General features: G+C 38.1%; 1 protein-coding gene across 1 annotated transcript in view; it reads left to right on the plus strand.

The window, feature by feature from the left end:
* B3GNTL1 (UDP-GlcNAc:betaGal beta-1,3-N-acetylglucosaminyltransferase like 1) overlaps positions 1-12,975 on the plus strand; it is a 108,390-nt gene that overhangs the window by 30,806 nt on the left and 64,609 nt on the right. The window lies entirely within an intron of this gene.

Raw genomic sequence — 12,975 nt, forward strand, 5'->3', positions numbered from 1 at the left:
GTGCAACTGAAGATGACAGTTTTTGGCATAAAGAACAGTTGTTTCATTAGGCAGGAGGCCAATGCTGAACTAAAATAGAGACTAAAAGAGACTTTGGCAAAAACAAGTTAAGCTGTGGAAGAAATCAATCCAGCTTGTGGAGGAATGTTGTACAGAATATAAGAAATCTAATGGATGGTTTGCAGAAAACATCCCAGCAGGCTTTGAGATCCAAGTATTGGGGTTTGGGTTTTGGGATGCTGTGTTAGAAAGACATTTGGTTTTGATTTCCTTGAATTTAAGTGGTTGAAAAGATTAACATATCCTTATTTGTTAGACTTCATTATAAACTCCATTATACCCTAACTCCAAAAAACCACTGACAGACCCTGCTATGGTCATTGTAACACAAGGAGTAATATACAGACCTTGTTTTAAAATCACCAGTGGTGGTACAGCTCCCTGTAATTCACCAAGGCAGAGTAATTATAGAAAAAGTTACCCAAGGAATATTTGGATTTGCCTGTGAGTGTGGCACTAGAAAAAACACAGATTTAAACCAGTGTATTTATCTGACAGCATCTGGATCACTGTTCTGGTGAAAAGAAAGAAAAGCTTGAGGATGTAAAAGCTTGTCCTACACAATCTGAAGTGTTTCAGCTAAATGGCCACTTGGTCTTTGATGAAATGAGTGGAAAATTAAAACAAATATTCTGATTTTGAGATTATGCAAAAAAAAAACCACAAATAAACAAACCCAAGAACAAAACCAAAAGCCTCATTTTAAATAAGATGGGAGTCAATGTGTTCTGGAAGAGATTATTTAATATTTTGTTTCCAATAGTAGGATGCAAATGTGATGACCTGGGAAGTCCCTTGCAATCTTGCATGCTACTAATACCTCTTAAAGCCTTAATAAATGCATTATTTTTACATATAATTTAGAATCACACAATTTACAGGTAGATTAGCAGTTTTGGATCAAACATTGTGTTTGGAACCAGCAGAACTTGTGATATTTAGTGAGTGTAACAAGATGAGCTTCATAGTTTCACACTATTTGTGTGTTCCTCATTATTTTATTGTGCTACCTGTTCTCCGCTGAGTTGAATGCAGAAACAGAAGTTCCTCAAAGACAGTAGATTTCTGAGAATTCCATGAGTGTCTGAAGTTTTGGAGAAATTATGCTGCACCAGCTCCAATTCACATGTTGGTAAACACTACAGACTCCCCTTGAGGGAGATTTTAGGTGCCCAATTATCAAACTTCAGCTGTGACACAAGCCTGGGGCACCTTGGCTTTTCCAGCTTTGGAGCTGAAAGAGCCGCTTGGTTTCTGTGAGCATGGGGCACTTCTGCTTTTGTAATCTTCTGATTAGAAATTCACATAGGGGGATAATTATTTTGCTTTTTCTTATTTAAAACAGTGTGGGACAGAGGAGGAATTGGGAGTAAAAGTAAAACTTCAGTTGTACTCTAATAATTTAATCAGGGTATGAATCAATTATCTAAGGTCCCACTCATCTATCCATATCATATGCTTTATTCTGTGTGTATGTGTTTTTTTTAACTCTCTTCAGTACATAAACCCCAAAAAATCTATAATGATGGACCTGTGCTAATGGATTTGCAGAACCTCTGAGAGGAGCAGTCCTTCAGGGAATTGAGGAAAATTTGTTTTAAGTTACAGCACATTGTAAATTAAATAAATCTGCAGCAGATTCCTGTAGTGAAAGCACATTTAGCTTTTTTTTTAGCTCTCTCTGTACTCAGTGCCCAGCTCTTTCCAGTCACTTCTGCTGCATTTCCACACCATGCACATGCAGATTATTTGTGCTGGGAATGGGGAAACCAAGGGACCAATTCCAAAAGGAGAAAGAGCCAATTGTCAAGATCAAGATCATGTTGTTTATCAGAATGTTTATGTTATTGATCAAATAATTTCCTGTGGCCCTGGATTGCTCTGCTGGGCAGTGCCCAGAGCCAGGTTTGGGAGCTGTGGTTGGAGGCAGATGTTTTGGGAAGTGCCTTCAGACACCTCTGGGCTGGATGCTGCGTTTTTTGTTTTGTTTTGGTTTGGTTTTTTTTTTTGCTTGAGTCAATACCAGATTTTTGGATCAAATGTCCATCCCCGGTCCTCATGCTGAGAAGATCTTTCAATACAAAATGCTGCCAGCATTTTAACTTTTCCCTTAGCCCTGGCCTCTTGATGCTTACTCATCCATTAAATGTTTCTCTAAACAATTATACTGTAACATTCCAAAGATACTTTATGGTATGCATGAAATTTCAGAATATATACCCCAGAGAGTGTGGTGGGAGTGAGAGAGTACAAAGAGAGCATGATGTTGAAAAAGCTACTTTTTAAAAGATCAATATTTGCTTCTTCAGTGTTATCTTCTGCATAAATGACAGGTGAGCAAACCACACTTTTATGGGCGTACTGTTATAAACCTTAAATACATGTGTTCTGGAAGACTTGCTCTTTTTGGCCAAGAGTAAAAAAAAAAACAAATAAAAAAGGATAATTGTAACTGTTCAGTAAGTGCAGATCACAGTGACAGGTACAGGAAGAAAATGAGCAAACAAATTAAGAGAACTGGCTGTTTTGATGTTGAAGTAAGTGGAAAAAATGTAGATTAAAACTAATCCAGTGGGATATCTGAGTCCAAATTGTGCTTGTAAATGTGCCCGAGGTTTGATCATGCAGCCCTTCTTTTACACTGGAAATGTTTACTGGGCTGTGCAAGTGAAAAGTTCTGAATGGTTTTAAGGTTGGATTAATTGCACAAATATTTATGCAAGTCATTTTTAAGGACTGTAAGTGAAAGAGCTGAGTTCATGGCCACATCTGTTAAATCACTCCTTCGGGTTAGTTTAGTCTCTCAGCCTGTGAAGTGTTCTGTTCAGCCTGAAGCACAATCCCACCTCACCCACCATTTTTCCTCCTCAAAGGCAATACATTTCCACCCTCTCACGTGGTTTTTGATTTAGGAAGCAGGCAGCAAACTCAGAGTGACTCCTGAGGAGCCTCCTGCCAAAAGGAAGGGCCTGTGGGTGATAACGCTGGACTGGAGATAAATAACTCATGTAGATAAATAAGTGTCTGAGAAAGCCTCAGTGACCTGGATGACTGTGTCTGTATGACTTCCTGATGATACATGCTGGACTCTGCAGGTTATCTTGGAGCTCTTGGTGTTGGATAAATCTGGAAATTGTCGCAGGTGATCTGTGGTTCTTAGCAATAATCTCTGCCAACCACCTGAAAGAAGAGCAGTAATTAACATTTCATAGCACACACATCTCTGTGCTCTAAAAGATGCCTGTTACATTTCACTGACAGCTTTTAAAGCTGTGCTTTTCTACTTACTAAGTCTTCCTAATTAGGCTTTAATTAATATTTGATAAAGATTCATGCTACAAATCAGCATTTACTACAGATGCTCATTTTGGAAATAGTTCCAGCATTGTGGTGAAGTCAGAGTGTGCAGCTTGTTTTAAAGGCAAGAAGGACCTGACAGCACAGCTGGACCTTTTCTTTCCATCAATTCAGTGCACTCAATATTCCATTTTCATCATGTGGCTCAATAGGGAACTTCTCAGTGGTCAGAAGCTGGTAGGAGTAGATTGCAAGTAGGATGAATTTTCCAGGTGGACCAAGATTGAATATCTCTGGCTTACAGCAGCTGTTTTGTCTACCTGCAGACAGAAAATTCCACTTTTTTAGTCCTTGGGTTGGCTGTCCGTGTGTCACAACTGAAATAATAATCAAGGCAGCAATCTGACAGTGGGTGTATGCAATGCCTGTTGTCTGGTTATGTTAGTAAAGGCAAAAACTGGCCAGAGGGAAAGGCTTTCTTACTTAAGAATGAATAAAACATGAAAAGGCTGATTGAAATCCCCTCTGCCCTCCCCCTCCCTCCCTCCCCCAGCTTTGCCACTATTAATGGCTCACTTGTGTTTGTTGTCTTTCAATAAAGAGATACTCAACACTTCCTTGGGATTTTTTTTGATCATTGTTTCCTCTTCCTTGACCCATATTATTTAAAAATGTGGCATTAATAGTGAAACCCTGATGTTTTTCTGCTGAGTGAAAAAGCCAAAGTTGTTGGTTATTACAGCAGATTCCAGCAGTAATCTGGAATGGGTATTTGTATGGGATTGAGCCTGTACCATATTTAAAAAAAAAACCCAACTGGCTGCTTCCTTTTGTGGTTGGTTGATCCTTGTTCTCCTCTGGAGGAGAATGAACCAAAGTTTCACAAGCTTGACAGTGTTTATATTTACATGTGAAAATACATGTCAAAGGGTTCATGGAATTGTAGAAAGTTTAATGAGAAGTGGCTTAGCCACATCTGTGAACTCAAAGCACAATTAGAACTTCCCAGTGAGGCTTTATGAAAAGGCAGCTCAGGGTCACATATTTTGAACTTAGAAACAGGTTTGCTGGAATTCAGAAATGTATACAGCTTGTGCTTTGTGTGTGTGCAGTTTTGCATGAGTTCAAAGGTGTCCCATAGGGGAAGGAGTGTTAAATAACTCGTATTTTTCCTCTTCATATCTTGCCTGATAATTTGCATGATTAAACAAGGCTGGAATGTGGCTCATAATACATGATAATGTTAAAATGGAACAGAAATATTGTAATATAGTATAAAAGGGACTTGTGATTACAATACATTTGATTTTATTCCAAAATGCTCTTGATGAATGCAGCATTACAGCATGACGGATTCTTGTATGGCAGAAAAAGCCTGATATGACTTTGATGGACATAGAATGAGACTGGTAGGAAACAGCTATTTCTCTGTGAGCTATAATTTGTTCCAGCTGATAATATTTTCTTGTATTTTTAGTAATTAAATTTTAATAATTTAATTAATTTTAATAATTAATGATACCAATAAGGTTTTGCATCCTAAATGCCATTTTTATAGATATTGGATGTAGGAGATGGACAGGTAATGCCAAGTGTAAAGGAAAACTGTCCAGGACTGAATTTTCAGAAATGCATAATTGACCTTCCAAGTTACTATTGCCATTTATGTCTCCTCAATACTCTTGAAAATTACTTTGAAAAATAGGGCAAGATGTTAAAATAAATTGAAGACAATTTGTTAATTTAGAGCTGCATTAAGGACATGGGTGGAACTAACTAATAACTTCCAGTTTCTGAGTGCTCCACTTAGCTCTTGTTTGATCTGCCATATTTATCCTGTTGATGTGCTTGTGCTGACTTCCAAATAAACAGCCCTTAAGCTTCACTTTGAGTTTCAATATCATTGCCTTTTATAGTTTAAGGGACTATACTTTTACCTCTTTTTGAGGGACAAAATCCAGTCTTTATTTTAAAGTAATGGATAGGATATTGAAGTAGCCCTAACTTTTTTTCCTTTCAGAACAAAAAGCCCACTCTAAACAGACATTTCCAACTCAGTGATGTTTATTTTTCAGTTGGTTGTCCATATGTGGGAGCACAGAGCTGATACACCCTTCACTTCTGTAATTTGCTTTCTTTGAATTTGAAAATCAAAGTGTTGATTCCAAAAAAGAAGAGAAATATTTTTACTGTGGTTTCTACTGTAATAAAAATTATGGATTTCAAACATATTTTATCTGCAATGCAACTCCCTCTTGTAGCCTTATACATAGGAAAAAATATTTCACTTTGGCAACTGCACACTGAACAGCTTTTCACTGTTTTAAAAATTGTGTATGAGCAGGAGTTAAGCCATTCTATTTGATCTGTAACACTCAAGATTTTGTTCCTTAATAATTTTTTATACTGACTTCACCCGGCCCTGTTGACATTTATTTCCATGGTAGTTGTTGCTTTTCTGATTTTTTAACTGCTTTAGGAAGCTGAGTTTTAAAATATTTACATCCACCATATCCTCTCACAAGTATTAACAATATATGTTATACTGCTGTGTTTGAATTTATATTTTTCCTTTCTGTGTTGTAAAAAAGCCAGATTCATTGTCCAATCTGACAGCTTTGGAGTTTAAGAACCCAGATTTAATGAGTAATTCAGTTTTTATGTATTTTTTTTCCTTAGTACAAGTGTGACAAACGGGACATGGGATTTTTATTCTGTTTTTACAATCTTGGCTGAATGCACTGTGATTACATTTTCTTGAGCTGAAATTGTGCAAATAAATTACAGTGAGCTTTTCAGTGCATTAGCTTGGATCAATGTAGCTGTGAACAGCATGTCCTCTTTCATAAAAAATGGATATTTTCTCTGCACTTATGGCAATTTCATCATTCTAAATGTGAGTAGCATATCCAGTTCCACTGATGCCTTAAAGAACCTCAAAATGAAACAGCAAATATCAGTATAGGAGGTAGAATAAAGGCTGGTCTTTAGTGGAGGCCTCCAAGGGGCAGATTTGGAAAATGCCTACCCCTGCCCAGAGTGAATACAGTTTGATAAGTTCAGCAAATAAAAATAACTGACAGAAATCCCCAATTAGAGACATTGGTGGTGAGGTAATTCAACCCTTGTCTGAATCCTCCCCGCTTTAGATAGGAGCTAAACTCTGTTTATGAAAATGTGTCCCCAAGAGCTGGCTCCAGCCTTGGCTCAAGAGAGCAAAGGGGCCTTGGACCCCCAGCCTGCAGCCTCTGGAATGGATTTTGTCTTTCTGCCTGTCAGGGAAGGAACAATACTGAGGCTAGCTACAATAACAGGCTACAGAGCTACAAATGTATATGCAAAGAATATAGAGAATGGATAAAAGCAAATGCTGCAGGTAAGCAGAGTAGGAGGATTTAGGAGTTACTGCAAACTACTTTGATTTCTTCAGAGCTACTGAAACAGAAAAAGCAGATCTTACTAGACTTCTTTTTATGAGACTAATTTGGTACCATTCATTTATGGTGTTGAGTTTACTGGAGTGGATTTGAATCATGCCTGTCAACATAAAATATAGGTGTTCAGAAAGTTTGTACAGTAAAAGGAATTATTATTTTCAGGTGTATAATTCCAGAGAATGCCAAGAGGTCTGTATTTACTTTGGATAATTCTTTGCATACCTATACTGTAATAATGTCAGAATGAGATAAATATAATCATGAATGTATGATTCTCAGGGTTATGATTATTTTATGAAGTAGAAAAGATAAATGGCAGAAACTGCTTGCTGTCTAGTGAATAGCTCAAACTGTACTTAAAATAATGTTTTGATATTTATAGCTTTGGAGAATTTATCTAGACACAAAAGACAAAATAGGTGTACTGTCAATAATGCAGATTAAGCTTGCTTTTTTTCCTTTTTTTTGGTGGGGGGTGGTTTTGGCCATTTTTTGATTTTTTTACATCAGACTGCACATATTATACAAATGCTTCTGCCTCTGGTTTGATTTGTATCTTACCTAGTGTACACATTTTTAAGGCCCTTTGCCATGTTCTCTTTTAAAAGCTAATAAAACAGGGCCCAGGTTTGTACTTACTATCACCTAATAGTTTCAGTGACAATTGAAATTTATTTTGAGCACGCATTCCAGACTTTTATTTTTCTGAAACCCATTGGTTTGACACTGTAATTTTGGGGACTTTGGGATTGTATGGGCAGATCTTACACTCTCTACTCATATATTCTGTATTTTCTTTGGTACGTTTTGTTGTTTGCTTTCATTTTTGCCATGTTCTTCCATTGCAACTTTTGGAATTGGTTGTTCTGGCTGTTACAGCACTCAACAGCTTTCACTTTCTCACTTCATTCTTGGTTTCATCTCTTCCCCCATATAATTTTGTCTTCCCCTGATGCTTCACAAAAGAGCCACAAGTTGACCACATCCTTAATTGTCCATTCATTTTGCAAGGAGCAGATTGCTTAGTAGTTTTTAATGAAGAAATTGAAATGTAACAACCCATAAGAAAGTAGCAGAGGAATAGTCATCTTAATACTCTGACTGTAAAATACTGGAGAAAACAGTTGTGTGTTGATGAAGTCCTCTCTCAGTCAAGCCTCAGAGGAAGGAGGTAAATTGGTCACCAGGTTGGCAATTGCATTTAAAAGGGTTTTAATGCTTCTGAGAGAAACCAGACTGTCCACGTGCTCACACACTTTTACACACTTCACTTGGAGCTCTGCCAGGCCAGCAAGGTGATCCTGAGCCCAGACTAGCAAGAAGCAAATGAACTGTCACAGCATTTACAGCAGGGAAACTGCAGGGAAATCTCAGCTCTGTTATCCTAGAAGCCAGAAGGAGAGATAAAGGAGTCATTTTAGTGTAGACACTAAAAGAGGCATGTTTAGCATTATGTTCTCAGTGTTTTGTTCCTTCTGTGCATTTCCTGAGTATTTCAGCTGAAGGAGAAAAGATTTTTTTTTCCTAGTGTTGTCCTAAGTGCAGCCAACAGTCAACCTCTGCTTTGTGCAGGAGTCAGTTGAGAAAACCTTATCACGTTGTGTTCCGGCCCTGGAAAAGTGTTTGAGAATTACACTGGCAAGGACTGACTGCCCTTGTGATTTGTTCTTTAATGATTTCTCCTTCCATTCTTCTGCTTCTCCTGCTCATGGAGAGCCCCATTGCTAATGAGGGCTGCAGACAGGATGATGTGCATCTGCCTCTTTCCTTTCTCCTCTCCCTTTTTAGCCAGGCCTAGTGACCATCTAAAATTGTAGCATGGCCGTGTCCCTGGAGTTTTAGCCATAGCTTTCATACTGGCACTCTTCTACTATAAATAAATAAATAAATCTGTGATTGTGAAATGAGAATAGATTAGAAACTGCTGCATTCAAATGTTTGACAGTCTTGGAAGCCCTGATGGCTCACTTGAAAGAGCAGGAAAGTGGAGGTTTCAAGTGGCAATGCTGCTGAGCTGTCATCAAATGTGTTTCTTCTCTGAACTGAATCTCAAGTCATGCTGAATGTGTCCATTGGCACATCTGCATCCTCACTTTTTTAGGGCTGGGATATTTGGGGTTTGTTGTACTTGGCATGAGTCAAGCAGTCAGAGGGATCACAGCTACCTCTCATGGAGCTTGCTACCTCCACCAGTGGGCTGGTGCTCCATTTCTCTCCAATATTGAAAATAATGTTTTATCTCAACTGCCATTTATTTGGGCACCTGACTTTAGAAAGGAATAACCAGCACCACCAGCTTTCCCTACTCACCCTGAATTCCATTTCAGTGGCATCTTTCAGAAGAATGCAAATCTTAACCTAGGAGCCAAACTTCAAAAAGAAAAAAAAAAAAGAAAAACACAAACCAAACAGCCTTTGGAGTCAGTAGGAGAGATTTTTTTGTGTGTGTCATACAATTATTCATAGCTGTGCAGAGCAGATGTTGACAATTAGGAGAGAACAGAGGCTGGTCTGTGGTCTGTGGTTCACGTGGGTAGATGAAGGCTCGAGGCTGCGGCGATTTCCTGTCAGCGCGAGCAGGTCCTGGGGGCTGCAGCCCAGTCCAAGTGTACAAAGTCACTTTTGTTGGCCTTGGTTCTGTCCCTGGGCTGAAAGAATAATGGTGCTAGAAGGCTCAGTGTTCTGCTCTGAGAGATCTATGTCCATTGATACAAAATTACGGGTTGAAAACTTTTTATGGATTTTGTTTCTTCGCTAGATGTTTGCCTCCTCCTTTCAGAAAGCACAGAACAGCTGACCCTTTCATTTACTGCAGTAATTGCCACTGTGTCATGTCACATTTTAATCCCTTCAGCTTGAACCATATTTAAAACACAGTCCCTCCCAAATTTGAATGTATTTTTACACAGTAACTTACATGGAAGCAATTTCCTGCAAATTAAACTTGATGAAGTGTTATCCTTTTGCCTTCAGAGCCATTTTCTGTAAAATTCTGATGGTTGCAGGTAATCTGGGGCACCTCTGCTGTTGTCAGCACTACTTGGCATGCTTGTGTAAATAGGAATTTCCCAGCAGTTAAAGGAATTTTTACTGTAGCTCATTTTGTCTCTTTACTGAATGGGCTTGTTGAAGTAATGATGGTTTTGGTGTCATATTCAATGAATTCCCATTTTCCTCCTTGCTGCTAGAGCTGTATAAATAATCATATATTAGTGATGGAAAATGAGAAACATTTTTGTCTGCAAAGTACTTCTGATCTTCTAGTTTGGCAGGTGCAGGCAGTGATGGAGAAATCATCCCTGGGCCTTTGGGAGGCCATGGTCAGAGGAGAATGAACAAAACCAGCTTAGTGGAAGGAGAAGAAACTTTGTGGACCTGGTTGCTATTCAGGATCAGAGAGACGGTTTGTAGAATTTGAAACAAACAAACTAAACAAATTTCTGGTGCTCTGCCATATAGTAAATTCACTCTTTCATGGCTTTTAAGGCATGGAATGTGAGCACGTTAATGTCAAGTTGCAGTGATTGAGTCTGTCATCCTGCTGCTCTGTACAATGCAGGATGCCATTGAACACAAATAGAGCATTGATAAAATGACAAAAGCAAAGCATAAAAATATTTCTTAAATGGCTGAAACAGTATCTGTAGTAAATACATGTTTTGTTATTCAGGAACAAGAAATTATTTTCTGTCTGACAGGATAGCATGCATTTCCCTGCTGCCTGAGAACTGGGTCCCTGTGATAAGAATCTCACTCAAAGCTTGGGCTGCTTGGGCTTCTTTTTTTTTTTTTCATCAAGTAGGTAACGTGAATAATTTTAGAATAAAGAGGAAGGAAGAAATTACATGCCTCAGTAGCAAGCATGTGTTCTCTGATACTTTAGTTTCAAGTTCTGTATTGAGGAGAGGTGAAGTCCAAAATCTCCTTTTATAGCAGGATACCAGGTGCAAGCAGCCAGACATAGAACTCAATTCAGCTTTCTCTTCAGTGAAAATTATAACACAGCTTCAGCCTTGATGGCAAACTGCCACTGCTGTGGCAGGGCTTGTGCTAATTTGGTAGGAATAATACATAAGCAATGCTCATAGATAGAAATTTTTAGTGTGAAAGATGCCAATGCATCCAGGATGGAAGTTCTGGTGAAGGAGAACTCTTGGAGCAGCCCCAGACAGGGCACTGACACCCTAACCCCTCTAAAGGCAGGACAATTAAGGATTGCTAATTAACAGTTGCTGTAAAACCTAAAGCTACCTGTGTCAGACCACATACCCAGAATGGGTCATGCCAAGGAATTTATTTCCCTGAAAACTGTTCATTGTTTCATTCTGATTGTGGATCAATAGCCAAATATTGGCTGGCCAAGTCGGAATCTTTCCAAAATTACATGGAATTCAAGTTGAAGAGTTTTGCAGGAAGGAGCCTGATGTTGTGTCCCCTCCCTGTGACACTGGACTTATTGTTGCTGTCTGTAGAACTTTAGATGAATAGCCTGAAGTGGAATCTTTTCTGACCTCTTACCAGAGAGCTCCATAAACACAACTAATACATTTTACAAGGAAATAAACTTCTTTCTGAAACCAAGCTGTGAAGCTATTGCTTCACATATTCTGAAAGTTGTTTGAATTTCCATTTGGGATTTGATATATTTGGTTAATTTTTTTCCTGGCAACTTTGGGGATTGTAGAATGTAGAAATGTCACCACCATCAACAAACCAAAAATTTTACTGTCTGTTTTTAATGATAATATAAATAACAGGGTTTGGCTTTTTTAACTTCTGTCAAACCCTTTTTTAAAGCAAAAATATGTTATTTGGACTCAAATCTGTGACTATCCATAACCATGTGTGAGCAACTGGCAAAGAGAAGTAACTTTTCTACCTTTTACAAAAACCAGAGCCTTATTCAGGCATGGTTTTCAGAATTACCTTTTAAAATGTGTTTTAACTCTGCCCCTCTGAATTTGAGCTGCTTTGCCAAGGAATTGTCTTGCCATGCCCTATTGGGCAGATGTGTGTTTGTACTGGCATTAAGTGCTGTTAAATATTTGATGTTTTTTCAGGGCTTCTCATTGTCAGGAATTTACTAATAATGAGGGCTCTGGATTTTATGTGTCCCCATATAGGCTGTGTATGCAAATCTTGTGCCATTTATAGTGGTTTACACACCAGCTGGTTTAACTTTGGGCATCAACTTTACATTTGTTGCTGGTAATGAATTTGTAAATATTGCATTTAGGAAAAGTGCTTCTTCTTAATGTATTTGGGCATTGTCACAGGGATGGCACAAATTCATTTCAAACACACTCCTGTTAGATGTGCTTTTATTAGCATGAAAATTTAACACTTTTTTTTTGTTGTTTTGTTTGTTTTTGAAGAGAAAATAGGTAAATGTTGCTTTCATATTTTCTATTTGTAATTTGTCTTGACAACTACTCCTGTGCTCTGCTGATATTCTTTCCTCCTTTACCAGGTTTCAAGCCTCAAAATTTGATCTTTTAAGTGTTGGTTTTTATGGAAATTTGTATGTACACAGCTGCTAGAAAATAAGAGAGCATGTGCCTGTGAAAAATGACTGATTACCAAATAAGCTTCCCAAACTGAAGTCTGGAAAAACAGGACTTTCCAAGCAGGCTAGAGGTTTATTGGAAAGGAAGAAAGCAAGACCATTTGAGTACTTTGCACAGCTGTTTTAACAGAGTTATTTCATCCCTGTGATTCTGTAGAATAATTTGATGCCAAAAGTAACACATAACTTTTTAAAATTTGTTTTGAATCAGTGGCAAATGTAAAATTAGTTTCATGTGGTCAAAAACTTCTGCATTTTGGAACAAAATGACCAAAAGTTTAGCTCATCTTGCACTGGTAAAATGTTGCAGCTCAGTGACATTTTCTGAATAATGCAGTAAACATGAGACTTTCCTGATCATAAGTAGGAGGAACGACACATTTTGCCCTTTCTAACTGCCAGGTTGGGGTTTTAAAATATTTTCACTAGCAATGAGCATAATAAAAATCTTGCTTTAAATTGAAAGGTGATGCTTTTAGATTCTTTCACAAATTAAATACCCGTACTAAGCAAAAATGTCATTTCTTGGGTGTAGATAAGCAGATCCTACTTTCATATTTCATAGTAGGTGCCTGGTTCTTGATTTCCACCATCAGAACTGTGTAAGGAATCTTT

The sequence above is a fragment of the Molothrus ater genome, chromosome 19 (assembly GCF_012460135.2).
Source record: "Molothrus ater isolate BHLD 08-10-18 breed brown headed cowbird chromosome 19, BPBGC_Mater_1.1, whole genome shotgun sequence".
Lineage (NCBI taxonomy): Eukaryota > Metazoa > Chordata > Aves > Passeriformes > Icteridae > Molothrus > Molothrus ater.